This window comes from Rhinolophus ferrumequinum, chromosome 26 (assembly GCF_004115265.2).
Source record: "Rhinolophus ferrumequinum isolate MPI-CBG mRhiFer1 chromosome 26, mRhiFer1_v1.p, whole genome shotgun sequence".
NCBI lineage: Eukaryota > Metazoa > Chordata > Mammalia > Chiroptera > Rhinolophidae > Rhinolophus > Rhinolophus ferrumequinum.
Genome location: NC_046309.1, coordinates 20,206,470 through 20,224,752, shown reverse-complemented (window position 1 = coordinate 20,224,752; position 18,283 = coordinate 20,206,470).

Here is an 18,283-nt window from a genome sequence, read left to right as displayed (position 1 = left end):
GCTGAAATCTTCGCAGTTTACTAAACTGTTTGGTTTAAGTTTAAACCTCTGTTTCTATTTTTATTGAACATTCACAATCACAATTTTGAAAATGTTTTATCTTTTTCCAATTACAGCTTTTCTTTCATCTTCTTTTAAAGAGTGAAAAATGGGCATTTATGAATAGCCTGTGACTTGTATATTATACGATTTTTTCAGATTATAAAGCATATCCTATAATGAATCCAAACTTGATTTAGGCCCTCAGAGATTTATACTTAGAAAAGAACAATTCCTATTGGCTAGAGGAGAAAAACCATATATAGCAATATTATTTCTTTGACTCCATTTTAAAGAAAAGAAAGTTTTTCAAAGATGTGCCTGGTAAATATGTGCAAACTACAAATGTGGTATTGATTGAGTTCCGTGATTCTAGCTGATGAATGTCTAGCCAGAGAAGAATGTTAAGTGAAATAGTCAACAAGCAATCATAAGCATAATCCATCACAAACCCATCATTTCACATTGGGCCATTAATCTTCAGCAAGATGCCAACTGCGTATCACATGGATATTTGGATATGAGAGGGCAACATCTATAATACCCAGTGTTAATAGAAAGCTATCAGGCCCACGCTCAATTGCCCACTGGTGATGGCCATTGATCTGCTCTTACGGCAAGAAAAAGACTTATGAATTCTGGACCCCATTTGGAAGCAGGTCTCTACAAGCTGCCCCTTCAGGCACCTGCGAGATATTAATCAAACTCTAGCTATTTTTAGTTTCATATGGTTCAGTCCTTTCCAAATTGGATACTGGGTAAGGGATATATAAGATTGATGAAGGACCTCAGTTGATATTGAAGTCCTGAAAACTAAACAGTGGAACAGGGATCCAATTAATTTTGGTTGTATCTCAAGATGTAAGTCTAATCCCTAAAGTGAAAAACACAAACCAAATACAGTGATATTTATTAACGTTTGAGGACTCCAGTGACTAACAGAACTCCGATATCTTCTTCGTGAGGGATCTCAACTTAAATCATGGGGAACTGCACATACTGTGAAATTTGCAGAACTAACCTTTAGTTCCTACATAGCAATGACTCTAATTTTGTTTAAAAGTATTTGCATTTGCTACTTTTAGAAAAAGAAATTTAACGTGAAAGAAGTGGAGAACCATTTTAGACGATGTACACACTAAGCGAATGAAAGAAAAATTCCTCAAGTTAAAGAAAAATGTAAGAGGTTTGTGGAAAAAGCTATTGATGGCACAGTAAGTGTGTGTGAGTGGTTGGGGACAGGCACAGAGTGGTTTACAGAATTTGGCAACATGACCCAGCAACCATCATTTTCATCACTCTAGAAAAGACTCCAAAAAGAAAACCACCTATTATTCTAACAAAATCTTAGTAAAACTGAGGCAGTAAATACTATGACCGCCATGAATAATACTTTTATCCAGTTGAGGGAGGAGACAGAAGTTATCACATGAGTACTATATGATGTTATGCATTTGTGGTGAAGCAGCCTGTCTTAGCGAGTTCCAGCTGCCATAACAAATTACCATAGATTTGGTGGCATAAACACAAAGATTGATTTCTCACAGTTCTGGAGGTTGTAAGTGTGAGATCATGGTACCAGTGTGGTTTGGTTCTGGTCAGGGCTCTTACTTGGGTTGCAGTTGGCTGACTCCTTGTGTCTTCTCATGGTGGCAAAATGAGGGAGCTGGCTCTCTGACTTCTTCTTCTAAGGCACTAATTCCACCCATGAGGACTCCACCTTCCTGACCTAATTCTCTCTCAAAGGCTCCACCTCCGAACACCCCCACATTGGAGATTAGATTTCCACCGATGAATTTGGGGTATTAGATTTGAACATATAGACACAAATGTTCAGTCCATAACACAGCTGGTGACTCATGAAAGAAACAGGGACAAAGAGGTATTAGAACCAAAGAGAAAATCAGAATAAAAACTGCAAATTAGAGCAAACCCTGGAACAAGAAAGTTGATGTTTTTGCCTCCTATAGAGGATGAGGAGGAATTGAGTCAACCGAGAAGGAACTGCTGGAGGAATGGCTTTTGGAGTTTGGCCCTGGGTTGAAGGATGAGGAAAGAACTGACGGAGAATGCTTTTCATGTGCAATCCAGAATCAGGAGCAATTAGTTCAGTTCCGTTGTATTTTCCTTCCAGACCCTTTCATTTAGATGTAAATAGAATTGTGTCTTCATCTTCCACCTTCTATTCATTTCATAGGATTCTTTTCTAAATACTTTTGCTGTATTCGTGAGGTCAGAAAGATAAATGGGCAAGATATTTTCAGCTTTGCGGGTGATATGATCTCTGTTTTTAACTTCTTAATTCTTTCATTGCAGCAGGAAAGTTTCCACAGACAATACATACACAAATGAGTGTGTCTATTTATAAAAATAAGAAGCAGGTTGATTTTGGCCGATGGGCCATAGCTTGTCAAATCTTGCTTTAGATATTATTTCCAGTTTAAGTCACAACTATATAATTCCCATAATATCAGCTATCATTATATTTGGAGACTATTAAGTCAGGATTTCATCTTGACAACTTATCTGATACTCTCCTTAATCATGAAATAAAATACATACTCTATTTATGCTCTGGGCTTACTATCCTTTTTTTTAAAAAAAATAGTTGCTCACAATATTAGTTCTGTAGGACAATATATAATAAAAGAAGAAACTGAAATAAATGTTATATTTTTACAGAGTATTCAAAACTCCATTTTTCCCTGATATATTTTAAATAGACTTTTTTAATGGAAACATTTATTTTTTTTCTTCCACACAAATACCAAGAGATAAAAATCTTAGTGAGATAAAGGAAAGAAAAACATGATAGTAGCTACTGCAGAACAAAAGTGGATCTGTAAAATTGTTTTCAGAAAATGAAATCATGACTGACATGATCTAACATCCCTCTATCAGGAAAATACTAGCTCATGCCAAATTAAGTCTGCGTTTATTAGGTCAAAATAAAATGTCTCTGCAATAGTCACATATACAGTAGACTGTTGGAACAAAAAGGAAAAGAAGAGAAAGGGGGGAAAAAAAGGAAACACTATATACATATATACCTGAATCTTCTAGAAGGAAAACAATGCAATTTTACTCTTTTTAATTTCAATCATAAATTAATTTCTTTTATGCAACATATTTTGAATTACTGGAACAAAGAAGCAAAGCGGGAAGCCAGCTATGGCCAATGAATTTTAGCACACAGTTATGTAAAGAAATGAATTATAAGACCCAAGCCTATTTTTGTTTCCTGCTTCAAATAGCAAGTGTGGAGAAAAGATAAATGTATCATACAATAGTGCAGTGTCTCACTGAGCACATCGAGAACACTAATTAAAATCAATTTTATTGTCTTAAAAAAGATCTATGCATGAATGATGTCTTTTAATGTACTTGGCTAGTTTGTTCCTGGATATACTCTTGAATACACAGGTTAGTTGGTTTCTAAAGAAACTGGGATAAGTTATTTTGGCTGCTTTATTGCTTACTCAGGATATAACCAAGGACAAGAACTTCTTCAAAGGGAAGATAATAGACTGATGTAGACTGGAATAGTTCAGGCAAGAAATAGACTATAATGTGCCCATGTGTCCCAACAAAATGTGGAAGTACTGCTACCATGTTTCCCCAAAAATAAGACCTACCCTGAAAATAAGCCCCAGGTAAGATCGTCATCTAGACAGACGCATTTAGTATATCATGACAATGTCCCAGAAGATGACATGACTGTATTTGAATAAATGTAGATTGTTGTACATGAAAAAATAAGACATCCCCTGAAAACTAAGCCCTAATGCGTCTTTTGGAGCAAAAATTAATATAAGACCCGGTCTTATTTTCAGAGAAACATGGTATGTTCAAGTTATTTTGATTGCAGTGTAGCTGCCAAATAGCTGGAGACATCTCTGAGATATTGAAGAGGACTGTATACTGAAAGTAGGGTCACCAAGAGATTTGTACATAGACAGACTTCAGAGCAAACCTGGCTCTATCAGTACAAGTTATCAGAGCTTGTTCAAAACACTTAATCATTCAACATTTTGGCTTTCTCAACCATTAAGTTGAGCTATTTTATGCTTCCAATATTTGATGGCTTCTAGTCTACAAAACTGGCAATTTCATGATTCATCATCTATGACTACATCATTCTGCAGTGTGATTAAATGAAATGTTGCTATAAACTTCTAGGTACAATATAAGTGCATTTATCATTTCTTTTACTTCCTCTAAGTAGAATTCTTGATTAAAAGATATTTAATAACAGTTGCAACTCATCATTTTAGTTAATTAATTTATATAGACAAATTAATAAATAACAATTTAAAATTTGTCATTAAAGAAATACATTTCATTATAGAATAATTTATTCAGTCATGTGTATACTCTGTGGTCCTGGGATCCTAAAGTTTACTTCATTGCTGGTAGAGACTTTGCCTATAGTTATGTCATCAGGTGGGACATTTTCTGTCCAACCACTTACTCTTCTGATAGTTTTATTACACATATTTGATTCTTGTCTTACTCTAAGTTAGCTGGCATTTGTAAAGTTAATTTAATAGTATGGGCAAATTCCATTAAGATTTTGCAACAATGATTTCACTTGTGACCTCCATCTCTACGAGTAAGCCTACAGGTGTAGAGCTCCATTATTAATTGAAATGGGATAAAAAAAAAATTTTTAAACGTGATTTTTGTCAAGATGGCGGAGTAGGTAAACACTGTGCTTATCTCCTCTCATGACCACATCAAAATTACACCTGAACTACAGAACAACCATCATTGAGAATGGCTTGAAGTCTAGCAGGACCAAAGCCCTACAACTAAGGACATACAGAAGAAGCCACTTTGAGACTGGTGGTGGGGTGAGGAGAGACAAAACATGCTGTTCCCACACCTGTGTGTGACCATTAAAAATTGGGAGGGATGTCTCAGCTGTGAAGGTCTCCCCTGAGGAGTGAGAGGTCTCAGCCCCACATCAGGCTCCCCAGCCCAGGGTTCCAGGGCCAGGGACAGAAGTCCCCATAACTTCAGGGTGTGAAAACCAGTGGAGATTGTGAATAAGTAAGACGAGGGCACCTGCAGTCCCAGGTGTTCCTCTTAAAGGGCCTGTGCATGGACTTACTTGCTGATGGACTCACTCCGAGCTCCAGCTCTGAGGTTGCAGCTGGAAAAGGCACCAGGGATATATGGGTAGGAACTGAATTGTCTGGCTTCAGGAATGAAGGTAAAAAACCATAACAATGAGCCAGGCAGAAATAAAGAACACATTAGAGGGAATCAACAGTAGATTAGATGAAGCAGAGGATCGAATCAGCAATTTAGACAATAAGGTAGTAGAAAACATCCAGTCAGAACAGCAAAAAGAAAAAAATAATCCCCCCCCAAAAAATGAGGAAAAGTTTAAGGGGATCCTAGGACAACATCAAGCAATACAACATTTGTATCAATAGGAGTACCAGAAGGAGAAGAGTGACAGCAAAGAATTGCAAATCTGTTTACAGAAATAATGACAGAAAACTTCCCTAATCTGGTGAAGGAATAGATATACAAGCCCAGAAAATGCAGAGAGTCCCAAACAAGATGAATCCAAAGAGGCCCACACCAAGACACATCATAGTTAAAATGCCAAAGGTTAAAGACAAAGGAAAAAATCTTAAGAGCAGCAAGATAAAATCAGTTTGTTACCTACAAGGGAGCTGCCATGCATTATCAGCTGATTTATCAACAGAAACTTTGCAGATCGGAAGGGATTGGCAGGAAATATTCCAACTGATGAAAAACAAGGACCTACAACCAAAATTACTCTACCCAGCTAACCTACTATTGAGAATCGAAGGACAGATAGAGAGCTTCCCAGACAAGAAAAAGCTAAAGGGGTTCATCATCATCAAACCAGTATTACAAGGAATCTTAGACTTCTTTAAGAAAAAATAAATAAATAAAAAATATGAAAAATAAAATGGCAATAACTATATCTCTTCAAATAATTCATTTAAATGTAATTGGATTGTGTTCTAATCAAAAGATTGGGTGCTTGGATGGATAAGAAAACAAGACGCTTACATATGCTGCGTACAAGAGTGTCATGTCAGATTGAAAGACACATAGACTGAAAGTAAACGATTGCGAAAAAAGGTATTTCATGAAAATGGAAACAAAAAAACAAATAAACAACAACAAAAAAGTTAACATAGTAATACTTATACCAGACAAAATAGACTTTAAAACAAAGGCTATCACAAGAGATTTAGAAGGACCCAGTAATGCCTCTTGTGGGTATTTATCCGAAGAAATCCAAAATGCTACTTCGAGGGGACGTGTGCATCCATATGTTCACTGTTTACAATGGCTAAGATGTGGAGGCAGCCTGGGTGTCCATCAGTGGATGAATGGATAAAGAGGAAGTGGCAAGGGGGGTGGGAGATGAGGGTAAGAGGGATCAAATATGTGGTGATGGAAGGAGAACTGACTCTGGGTGGTGAACACACAATGGGATTTATAGATGATGTAATACAGAATTGCACACCTGAAATCTATGTAATTTTACTAACAATTGTCATCTCAATAAATTAAAAAAAAAAGAAGAGGTGGTACATAGATACAATAGAATATTGCTCGGCCATGGAAGGGAATGGGTTCTTGCCATCTCCAGCAACATGCATGGACCTGGGGCGTATTGTGCTGAGTGGAGGATGTCAGACAGAGAAAGACAGATGCAGAGTGATTTTGCTTATATGTGGAATCTAAACAACAAAATAAACAAACAAACAAAATAGAAACAAACTCATAGAGAGCATTTTGATAGTTGCCAGGTGGGGGTGGGGGAATGTGGGGGTGTGGGTGAAAAAAATAGAAGGGATTAAAAAATACTAATTGGTTGTTACACAGTAGTCATGGGGATGTAGGGTCGATATAAGGAACAGAATCAATAATATTGTATATAACTATGTATGGTGTCAGATGGGAACTCGATTTATCGGGGTGATAGATGGGAGGGGGTTGGGGGGTAGGGTGAAAAAGGTGAAGAGATTAAGATGTAGAAATTGGTAGTTATAAAATAGTCACAGGAATCGGGACAGTAAAGTATCGGGAATATAGTCAATAATATGGTAATAACTATGTATAGTGCCAGGTGGGTACCAGACTAGTCAGGGGGTTTACTTCTGAAATTATATAAATGTCTAACCATTATGCTGTACACCTGAAATTAATATAAAATAATATTGATGTGAAAGAAAGAAAGGAAGGAATGAAGGAAAACAGGGAGGGAGGGAGAGAGGGAGGAAGGAAGGAAGGAAGCAAGGAAAAAGCATAAAGCAATAACTAGAAATGAGATCTGAATCTTACACACACATTCAGTTGCAGTAAAGCGCAGCAGTACAGCTCTGAAATACTCAGATGTTTGTTCAAAAATAATACACGAGCATAAAGTTATTGAACTCTTTGATTGTGTGTTTTTACAATATTATAAAATCTGAGGTCTTGAATCAATTATCCAATTGGTGTGTCTTACGACTGAATAAACCCCAGGTGAGAGTTGCATGTTCACATAGGGAGAGGGCAGAGGCAGGACAGCAGAAAATGGTCACTAAATCTCTAGGGTTATTAAGGAAGCTCTAATGAGTACTTTTAGAACTGTCGAAACAAAACATCATCCATAATTAACAATAAGGTGTAACAGATTTGCTGATGTTTGTAATTACTATAAACCACTTAAGGCAGTTGGCTCCCATTGGAAAGCAGCAAGTGGTATGTGGTTGCAACCCGCCTCCCACTCAAATTTCTCCAAATGTTCTTTAGATATTCTGTTAAGTTACAAACACTCAAGAAGCCATTTACAGTCAGAAGTACATTGCACTCTTCTCCTTTATATCTGGAGTTTACTGGAGGTGATAAGAGTGAGAGAGACTATGAATCATACACTGATTGCAAACTAGAGGATGTTAAATATTTTATTACTCTTTCATTCTCACCTGCTCCACAGGTTACAGACTGTGCTCCTGGAAATAACTAGAGATGTAAGCTGGATCTTGGTGAATTTTCTGAAGCTTTGAGATTCACTGGAAACTATGTTGAGACCTAAAATCTTGACCACATTTTAAGAGAACACAAAATGTTCACTGACATAATTTCTCATCACAGGGCCTCTTCTTGTCTCCTAGTGAACTATGGCTACTTACTAGAGTCCTGGGATCCTTCTCAAGCCTCACGCAGCCATTGTCCACAATGAGTTACTTTGGTATCCATTTTTCATTTGACATGCTATTTCATTATTATTTTGTAGTTTATAATAATGGTAATTAATGGAACAAAGAATACTTTTTGCAGTATTTTATATTCAGGAGAATATACTATAAAATAATATATTTTACCTTCAGGAGCAAGTCCAAATGAGTGATGAATGATGTAAATTTTAAGTATGTTAATGATAAAAGAAGATATTTGCTGGTAGCGATTTTGAAGACTTTTCAAAGCACTCTATGGAGATGGTCCTATATTTCTGCCATATGTCAGGTCACTCCTGTTAAAAATCAATCAAAAAGCATTTCTTCTGTGTCCGGTATTAGACAGGTATTGTGGAGCATTACAGCATAAGAGAAAGCTCTGCTGAAAAATACCGAGTTTTCTTTGACCCTTCTTAGTTATCACAGTGTCATTTGGGAATGCCCAGCTACTGGAAGAAAATTGCCCAGAGGACAAAACTTGCAGCTTGTAACAATCTAACCAGAGCACAGCGGGGCCCTTTGGTGGTAACCACTGTGTAATAATCCAGCAGAGGTGTCCTTCAGAAAGGAGAAGCTCCCCCAAAATAGCTGCATAGTGATGCCCAACAAAGACGGAAAAAAGGAAATGTCTCCAAACAAAAAACCTGGATATAATAATGTGTCTCTTGCCTCAGCTCCTGATTGCACAGGTATTTTATGGAGGAAGCATGTGAAGAGATTTGAGGGGGGAGACAATTCTGTCTGCCCCCTTTTCCCAAGTACCTCGTACAGCCACCCTATTCAGCCTGCATTTCTGGAAATAGTTTAGCATGATAGCCACAGTTCTGAGAAACAGGTGCAGCAGTGCTCGTCATTGCCTGAGAAAAATCATCCCCGGTGCTCCTGTCACCTTGTCCCCAGCACCTCCTGTGTATAAGTTCAGGCTAAAATGAATAGCGGTGGATGGCAGTGTGAGTAGGAAAACAATGTAAAAATGCAGCGACCGTGGAGTGCATGGCTGTGAGTACAGTGAACTCATTTACTCGCGTGAGGTTATGGGCTGACGGCCTTTTTTGGGGAACAGGGATGGCAAACTGACAATCCAAGGGACAAATGTAACCGGCACAGGGGTTTTATTTGGCCTGCACAGTGTTAGATTACAAAGCATTTTTAAAACTTTTTGAATTAATTCCCAACTAACTTCACCTGAGATCAGAATTTCTAGTTCCTTCAAAAACCAAGCGATCTGCCAACACAGGGCCTGCATTTCCCATCCTTGTTACACTGGCTAGAACAGAGTAGCAGGTGCCCTCTTAGATCAAGCATGTCCTCTCCCGGTTGCTGCCAAGCCATCTGTCTTACTGTCTCCATGACCATGTCCCACTTTCCAGCAAATACAGGTGTTTGAGAGTAAGTCCCCCCCACTTAGACCACTGAGTGCCTTTGAGCATCATCCAGCAAATCAACCATTGTCCTGCTCAGGTGTCTCCAAAGAACAGTGGCTCTGAGGCTCTAGTCATGCCCTCCTAGGCTGGCTGCCCAGTAGGGGAGCTTATCCTGGCCCCGGCATGGGCTTCACAGGAATCAGAGAGACAGTCGTGCGTATGTCTGTACTTTGAGTGCTTCTCTGGAGGGCTCCCTGCCTTACAACTCGGAATGTGTAGGAGTGTGGGCGTCAGCCTCGCTGGGGGCAAATCTTTCTCCCAGAGAGAAAGCCTGATTAATGCTATGGATTTTTCTCAAATTGCATGTTTGATGTGTGAGGCACTTACTCTTGGGTTTTACTTAAGGGCAGGCTACACTAATAACTAGCAGTGTGTCCCCGCTGTCTCATCCTTCTTATTGCAGTCCATTTTCCCGACAAGCTGGAAGGTAGCACAGTGAATATCGGTTGTTTTAGCTGCCCAGAGTCCTTTCTGCTTTCTCTTGGTAATAATATCCCTACTTCTCTTGAGAGAATTACCTACCACCTCCCGAATCCCATTACGGCAATCTTTGCAGGGCTGTCAATCACAGTACTCTCCCATAATCCACAGGGTGGGCATATAACATAACAAAACTAATCAAAGTTCATGGAAGGTCTGAACCTTGAGCAGATGGTGCTGGTGAGAAAGGGTTTGGTAGATTCCTTTCCATTGTGCTTCTCATAGTAAATTTGGATCCCAGAACTATCATGCTTCCTGTATTTTCAGATGTGAGCCAGCCCTGTCCTTTTGATAAATTTATTTTGTCACTTAAATTAAGTGGAGAAAGCTTCCATTGCTGTAACCTATTGTGCTATTATGAGATAACTGACATTTTTAAACTCTTGCCATTTTTTAGAAGGGCACATCCATGGTATAGTGGCATCAGAATTCTGGCCTAAAAACTATTAAGAGAATCGATTCATGTTGTTTCAGCCACTACATTTGCGGTAATTTGTTACAATAGCCATAGAATACTAATACACCTAGTTTCATACAGATTTGGACACCCTTAGACCCACGATGGAACACATCACAGGGCAAGGGAAATGCCACGAGCTGATTGGCTGAGACATAAGTTAAGAAACCCAACCAATGATTCTGGAGAGAAACGTGGGACAAGAATCAATGAGCTTACCTTTAGAGCTGGAAAAAGCAATCCACACCATCCCACAGTGGGGACTGGCATGTGGGTAACAGTCTATAATATGTATTGTCGTGAACTTACCTTAGAAAGGATGTGAGACTGCCAGATACGTTTAAGATGCCATGGTCTGTTCAGCTCAAAGTTACTCAGCAACGTGGCTTCTTCTTTTCTGTATAATAGGGGTATGGGATCATTTGTCTTCCATGTCTTACAACTTCTCTTTGTCGATGTATCTTTAACGTCTGAGGAGGTTGTCATTTGTCTCGAAGACTCTCTGAAGTGAGGTGAATGATGGTTTAGTTCTCGGAGACTGCTTGCTTAATGCCTAATGGAGGAAAGAATGACTCAGTGGAAGAAAAGTGAGACTAAGATGCAATTGTGACTGTTTTTGATGGTACGATGTGTTAATTACTTAGAGAGAACAATCTAGGAGCATAAACTCATGAAAAATATGGCAGCAACCCATTTAAATTTATTATATAATCCTTAGATGTCTTTCAATAGATCTTCTAATATTTGTATATTAACCAAGACCTGTTTTCAAACTTTTTATACTTATTTCTATTTTTGGCATACAGTAAATGTTATATAAATATTTGCTGTAATTAATGCTATTTTACTTATATAACAAGCATCTCAATATATGAGATGACTCTGAGTTTTGTCCAGAGTAACTCTGAGATATAAGGAAGACTCTTTCTCTCTGAAGATAAAATCAATGGCAACCCCAAACAGGATGCCACAGGTCATTCCCTAGACACGTGGGAACAGAGAACTTGGCCAGAAATAGCGTTCCATTTAATCAGTGAAATGAACACAGAGGTACACAGAACGGAATTCTTGTGGCTTTTCTACCAGTGGTCAACGGAGAGAGATTCAGAATCTGAGGGATATGGGCAATTCTGTCATGAAAGACGTTTGCCCAGACGTCTCCAGGGCCTAGACGAACTAGCCCTCTAGACCTGCCATTTCTCTTCACTCACCAAGCAACGCTGTGGTTATTAATGCAAATCCTCAGGCTCTCTGATATCAGGACACAGCACTGTGGATAGAGGATATAAGCATACACTTACAAACCCCAAAATATGCACATTCATTGATATTCTTATTACAGCTCAGTGAGTGAGTTTGTCTACCGGAGTCACCTTGTCCCTGGGTTATACTGAAAGAGTTCAAGGCCAAGAAACAGATTTGGACTTTGGCAAATTCAACTCAGTAGAGTCTCTTGCCTGCCAGCAGCCCCACACCTTAAAAACCTTTGGCTTTTCCATTCAAAGAAGTCGACAGCTTGTTAAACAAATCTTGGAGATACAGCCTAACAGTTTCTCCAGGAAAAGTATGTATCAAGTTACAAATAACTAATTAAAGACCCTCTTGTAACAATATTTTAAAAGTCAGGAGTTGTCTACATGTATGCTATATTTTAGGGCTGAACGTTTCTTTTCATATTCTAACTTTTATAAAACATGGTAAACTATGAATAGTGGCTACGCTTCTGTATTTTTCAAAGTATTTCAGTCACCATAATACCTTACTGTGCTTCTGAATCTGCCAGATCTTGCAGCACTCCACACCTTCCCAGGGACATTTGCAAATATGGGGGTAGGGGTGAAAAGGAAAGGTGCTTTCTCTTATCACAACCACTAGGAGATGTTACTGATATCTGGGTTTTGGGGGCAGGAATAGTAAACATGTTGCGACATTGGGAAAATATCACACACAACACAGAACAACAAAGAACTGTGTTTTCCCAAAGGCCAATTATATTTCTGTTGAGCAACATTGCTTCTAGTCCCTTACAATGTAAGGATTGATTGTGACTTTCTGAGATAAGGCACTGGAAGGCTAAATGCATTTCCTGCTGCTAGATCAGAAAACATCAAAACGTATTACCATTTTAACGCTCCATTTCTGTGTGTGTGTGTGTGTGTGTGTGTGTGGCTTTGTATGTGTTTCTTTACTCTTCCACAGGCTCTAACAATAAAATATATTTTCTGTCCTTTTTCAGTGGCTGAAGGCTGATCACATAGTCCTTGGGTGGTTAGGAAAGGAAGTCAAGTTGATTCTAGTTAATTCGATCAATCAAAGTGGCCAAGTCAGATGGTTCACCTTGGCAACAGGGAATTGCTACATTGGGAACAAAGTCACCATCGTAACTCAGGCACGATCAGTCACTCTGTGTTGTTAATTACTCACATAACACTTCTTTCCACTCGACTCCATCATCCAAAGGTGATGAGGGGAAACCTCTGAATATCCAGGCATTTTCTCATCCAGTTACAAAGCCCAGCATTATACACACACTTTGCTGATGTAGAACTAGGTTGAGATCCGAATAGAAGCTGATCAAATATCAGCGTGGGGCTGACCATTTACACAAAGGCATTCATTCCAGGGGCCCATGCAGCTGGATCTCACAGGCCTGCCCTAGACAAAGAGTCTTCATCTGAAATCCTTTATGAGTGAGGTCTAAACAATCACACCATCAGTTGGCATTACAGCATCCAATCTTTTTAAACTTGGTGACTAAAGATCAGTCCCAACCAGTGAACTTACTAATTGTTGCAAATGCCATGTAAATGCCTGCCTGGCTTGTCCTGCCCCAAGGCTTTTCAGGAGATAAAAGTTAATTCAGAAACAAAGTTCTGTGGAAGTCAATGAAGCCTTTTCAAGAAGCATTATTGAGATTTTTTTAATCTCTTGCCAAAACGAAAAAAAGAAAAAGTGAAATTTCTGTCCAACAATCTCAAAATCATCAAGACAAAGAAAAATAATCCAACCCCCAAAGCCAACAAAAGGCCCATTTACTATCTGACACCCTGGGTGGACTTTGAAGCCACACTTCTCTAACAATCACTGTATTATGCCCATAGAATAATGTCAACCTGTTAATGTGTGGTTTGTTCATTCCATTTGGAATTCAAATCAGAGTAAATTGGGGCAAAGTGCTGTCCTAACACCAAGTCACTGAAGCTAATCGAACAGAGAAACAAGCAAACAAAAGTCTTCCTTCCAGGAGAAGTGAAAGCAAGATTAAAATTCGATAGAACTAAACTCTGTCCACATCAGCCTAACTCTATGATAGGAGAGCATATTTTCCAAATGAAAGCAAACCTAACACGTGTGACTTTCAGGGACTTCAATGTGATTCCTGGTACCCTTCCTATCCACACTCTAATAATTCACAAAAGAACATATTCATCTTTACAAACTTTTCTTAAATGCTATCGATTTTTAACTTGAATCGTTAATGTGTTAGAAGCAAATTAGAGTTTTTAAGTATGTTGACATGTTTCAAACATGTTTTGAAACACAAGTGTGGATGTGTTTCTAGAATGACTGAAGCACAATTGTACTTCCCCATTACCAAAATGCTTCCTGACTTAGGACCCTGTTCCCTACATTGAAAGCACTGGTGATCAGAGCCCACTTTCGTGGTAAACAGAATTAGAAACTATAAGATATTCGGGAACAAAAGTCGTTAGAGGGAATAAGAAAAATTTGATTATGTCACTTTTAGGAACTCTTTTGAAAGCTTACCTCACAACCATCTCTATCTCTTCTAGACATTCCAAATGTTTTCTCTCTCTCTCAGAGACGTTATTCCCTTAAACTTCCAAATTCCGTCTGAAGCAAACTTCCAGATTTTATCAAGTTCAAAATACTTTATTTGATTAGGGATAAGAAATCCTAGTCAATCTAAATTTCTAAATATAGTATCAATACAAATACAAATGAGAGCAATAAAATCATAAGAGAACTTTTCTGGTAAAAACTAAGAAAAATATGTTAAGATTAAATAGAAAAATTTTTAATGTCTATGGTTATGCTTAAATTCAGTGCATATAAACTGTATTAAACGGACCAATCACATGCCTATCCGTAGAGCAAGGCATTCAACACAGAAGGTTTCTATGGATTTCACAGAATGCATTGCATTTGAATTATTTATATCTTAAAAATTCAAGAGAAAATATTGAATCAGTTTGTAGAATCGACCACAATGGACGAACAGGATATATAAATGTCATTTAACAGCCATGTGATTGATTAAAGTATCTCTTGTTCAAGAGAATGATCACTATATCATGATTGATTAAGCTATATGATTTTTTAAAATCAATCTTCTAATTCCGAGCACTTGAGCCAAAAGATCTCTAATCCTCTACAAATTTATAGAATGTAATGTAAAATTGATTTAGCACCAGAGTTCTAGGAATCAAAAATCTCATACTATGATCGTAAATAATAATTATCTTCTACTTATAGCAATACAACCTCTTCAATCAATGAATTATTATCCTATTTCAGATTGTAATATTTCAGGTGCAAGTATGGAAACGCATTCAGTGAAATATAATGAAAAATCAAGACTGAAAATTGTGAGACTGTTACATTCAAACATTTAAGAAGTCAGTTTTACTTGCATGAGACACAGAAGGGCTGTCTAACATTGATAATGTGGTTATTCTACTTATATAACAGACATCCATTGAAGGTTGGCAATTCGGCAATTTGGTTCATACAAACTCTGGTTCATGTACCTACTCTGCTTGCCTTGGTTTTTTCCATGCCAGCCTCCCAGGACCTTTCTTGGTTCCCGAATTTACTCTATTCTGTCTTCACCCAAAGCCTTAACACAATACTTCCCTCGACCTGGCCTCAACCACTTGCCACCTTCAACCCTTTCCTAGCATTTTCTCAAGGGAACTTTCTCTGACGTTACCACCAGGTCAGGTTCCTCCACTACATACTCTCAGAGAACTTTTCTTTCTGAACTTTACTTTCTCGGCACTATTCTCATTTTTGCTAAATATTTGATGGACGAAATAATGTTTAATAGCTGTAGGCACTGCCATAATATAAACTCCAAAGGAGACTGAATTGTATCTAATTCATGCACTGTTACGTCCCTAGGATTTAGCACAATGTCTGGCATATAGGATTGAACTGAATGAATGGAGGGAGTGAATGAGGGAAAGAAGAAAATGAGAAAAGCAACAAAGGGGCTTTTAGGATAGCTAGAATTAGTAACTTTGGGATAGAGTTTGAAGATTCAACTGTAGCACCCAGATGCTATAATTTGTCTAGAACATATATCATATGTATGGCCATAGTATATGTACATCATTTAATTAATGCTATGGCCTGCATGCTGTTATATACTTACTTTTTCTTTTGACGCTGCTTCTTAACTCACAGTCCTGGTTTTCCATCTGTATTTTGTTAAACTACGTTTTCTCCATGTTCTTCCAGTTTAAATATTTGTTTATTCTTTCACTGAGCAAATATTTATTGAATACCTACTAGTGTTAGCTGAATCAAGACAGTATTTCATAGATTGCTGTGAGTGTACTAGTGAAGCAGAAGGAATTATTATTTATAATCCCCCAAAGGAGGTCTTCTATTCTTGGAGTTCTTATGCTAAGTCAATATTCAACCAGGGTCAAATTATATGACTTTGGGTTAGTCAGTTAACTTTTCAGAGAATCAGTTCTGTGTATATAAAGAAAAATTTGGGTATATTGAAGACTTTGAGATCAATTTGAGCTCTGAAATTATGTAATTCCAGTCTATAATATAGGACCTATATTGAGTGATTTCAAATTTGGAAACTGACAATAGACGAGTAAGTAGCAAAGCAAAAGTGGGGTTCAGTAAATACTCTTCAATTGCATTCACTAAAAGATTAGGACAAACAAAATATAAAATATATTTTTCTACTCACCAGGAAGAGGGCAGGAACACTCATAAAACACGATTGTGAAATTATAAAAACTTTTAATATGTTGTTCCTCTACTCTCTTTATGAGAAAGGTTAGCCATAATCAGATATACTGCGAATATGCTGCCTAGAAAGAGAATATAGAAAACCAAACCAACAGAAAATAACTGAAGAATACTCGAAAATGCAAAGTGAATTCAAAACATCAGGAGGAAAATTAACCTATTACCTTGGAGAATGCTTGAAGAGTGGAAAAAATCCCATCTGTTTTTAAGCGAGGGGGAAGGATTGGAGAAGAAATGTTCTTGAGTACAAGTATCTTAAATGTTCCTCAGAGGACTCCAGCTCCCTGCCAAACACTTTTCAGTTCAGGATGAGTCGTGAATGTAGGGGGAGGACGGTGCGATACCCGATGCTAATGAGCATGTGGTATGAGAGTATAGGGCGGGGCAGGCAGGACCTCTCACGAGAACGCAGACCATTTACAATGCCAAAGACAAGGTCAGACCCTTTTATAGTGTGATCTCAATGCATATTTTCACCAGTATTTTCCAGGAGGTGTCTATATGCACATACCGTAGGAACCGAACTGGACTATTCATTTATTCTTCGCCACACCTCATGCTTCCTTCCTCCAGTCCTTTGTTTAATTAGCTCTCTCCTTCTGAAGTGTCCACTTCCTACAATACGTTTCATCAACTCCTCTGAAAACCTACCCATCCAGTTATCTCATAAAGCCCTTCATGATGTGCTCTGAATGATCTAGACCTTCACACCTTCCTAACAAGTCTCACCTTACATCATAATTGTTGATTTACTTGCCTGACTACTTCCTTCCCATCCCACCGCTGCCTGGTTTTGTAAAGTCTGACACTAAGTTCTATAGATGTTTATCTAGTGCAGGGAATAGCATGGAACCTTTTCTATACCCTGTGCTCAATCACTGTTTCTTCATCTATAAAGTTGACTACACATTAGGAGACACTGGGGAATCACAATTGTTGATCTCTCAGCAACTGAAACCTAGTTCATGTGTCCTCGAGACGTTTTCCCAAAACCCGTTACAGGTTTCTCTCAGAAGACCATGGTGTCTTGTTCTTATTCTCCCTCAAATCCCTTAGAATACAGACAACAAGGGAAAAAATCCCTTTGAAGAGGACTGGACTGTGAAAAAGATATTCTAGGCACTGTCATTTAGTCAGTCTGGGTTTCACGTGGAACATGAATGGTCTGGATTCTTTAATTCTTCTTGCCCTAAAGTGCAATGATTTCAATAACATCATGTTATCATCTGGAAGAAAGAAGATGCTACTCAGTTATGCTAAACAGTACAGAAACTGACAAGCAGAAACCTTATATGGTGGTTTCCAGTCCGAACACTGGGTTCCCCTCCATGCTTTTTCTGAAGACAGAGACATCACAATGCTCTGTCACTAGGTCACTGTCGCTGCCGTCTGATTAGACATGTGACCCACATGGCAAGCTTCCTACACCACTGCCGCAACGTGAACTCCTTGAGGAATTCAAATGATTCAAATGGAGAGGGCTAGTTTTTTTGTTGGCAGTTTATGGAATATCAACTTAAAGGGAGCATTTGAATACTTAAGTGCTATAATCAAGATATATATATATTTTATTATTCCTCCATGGTACTTCTGTTCTACTTAAAGAAATCAAATTGCACCGATTCAACCAAGCTCATTTTTTAAAAGGA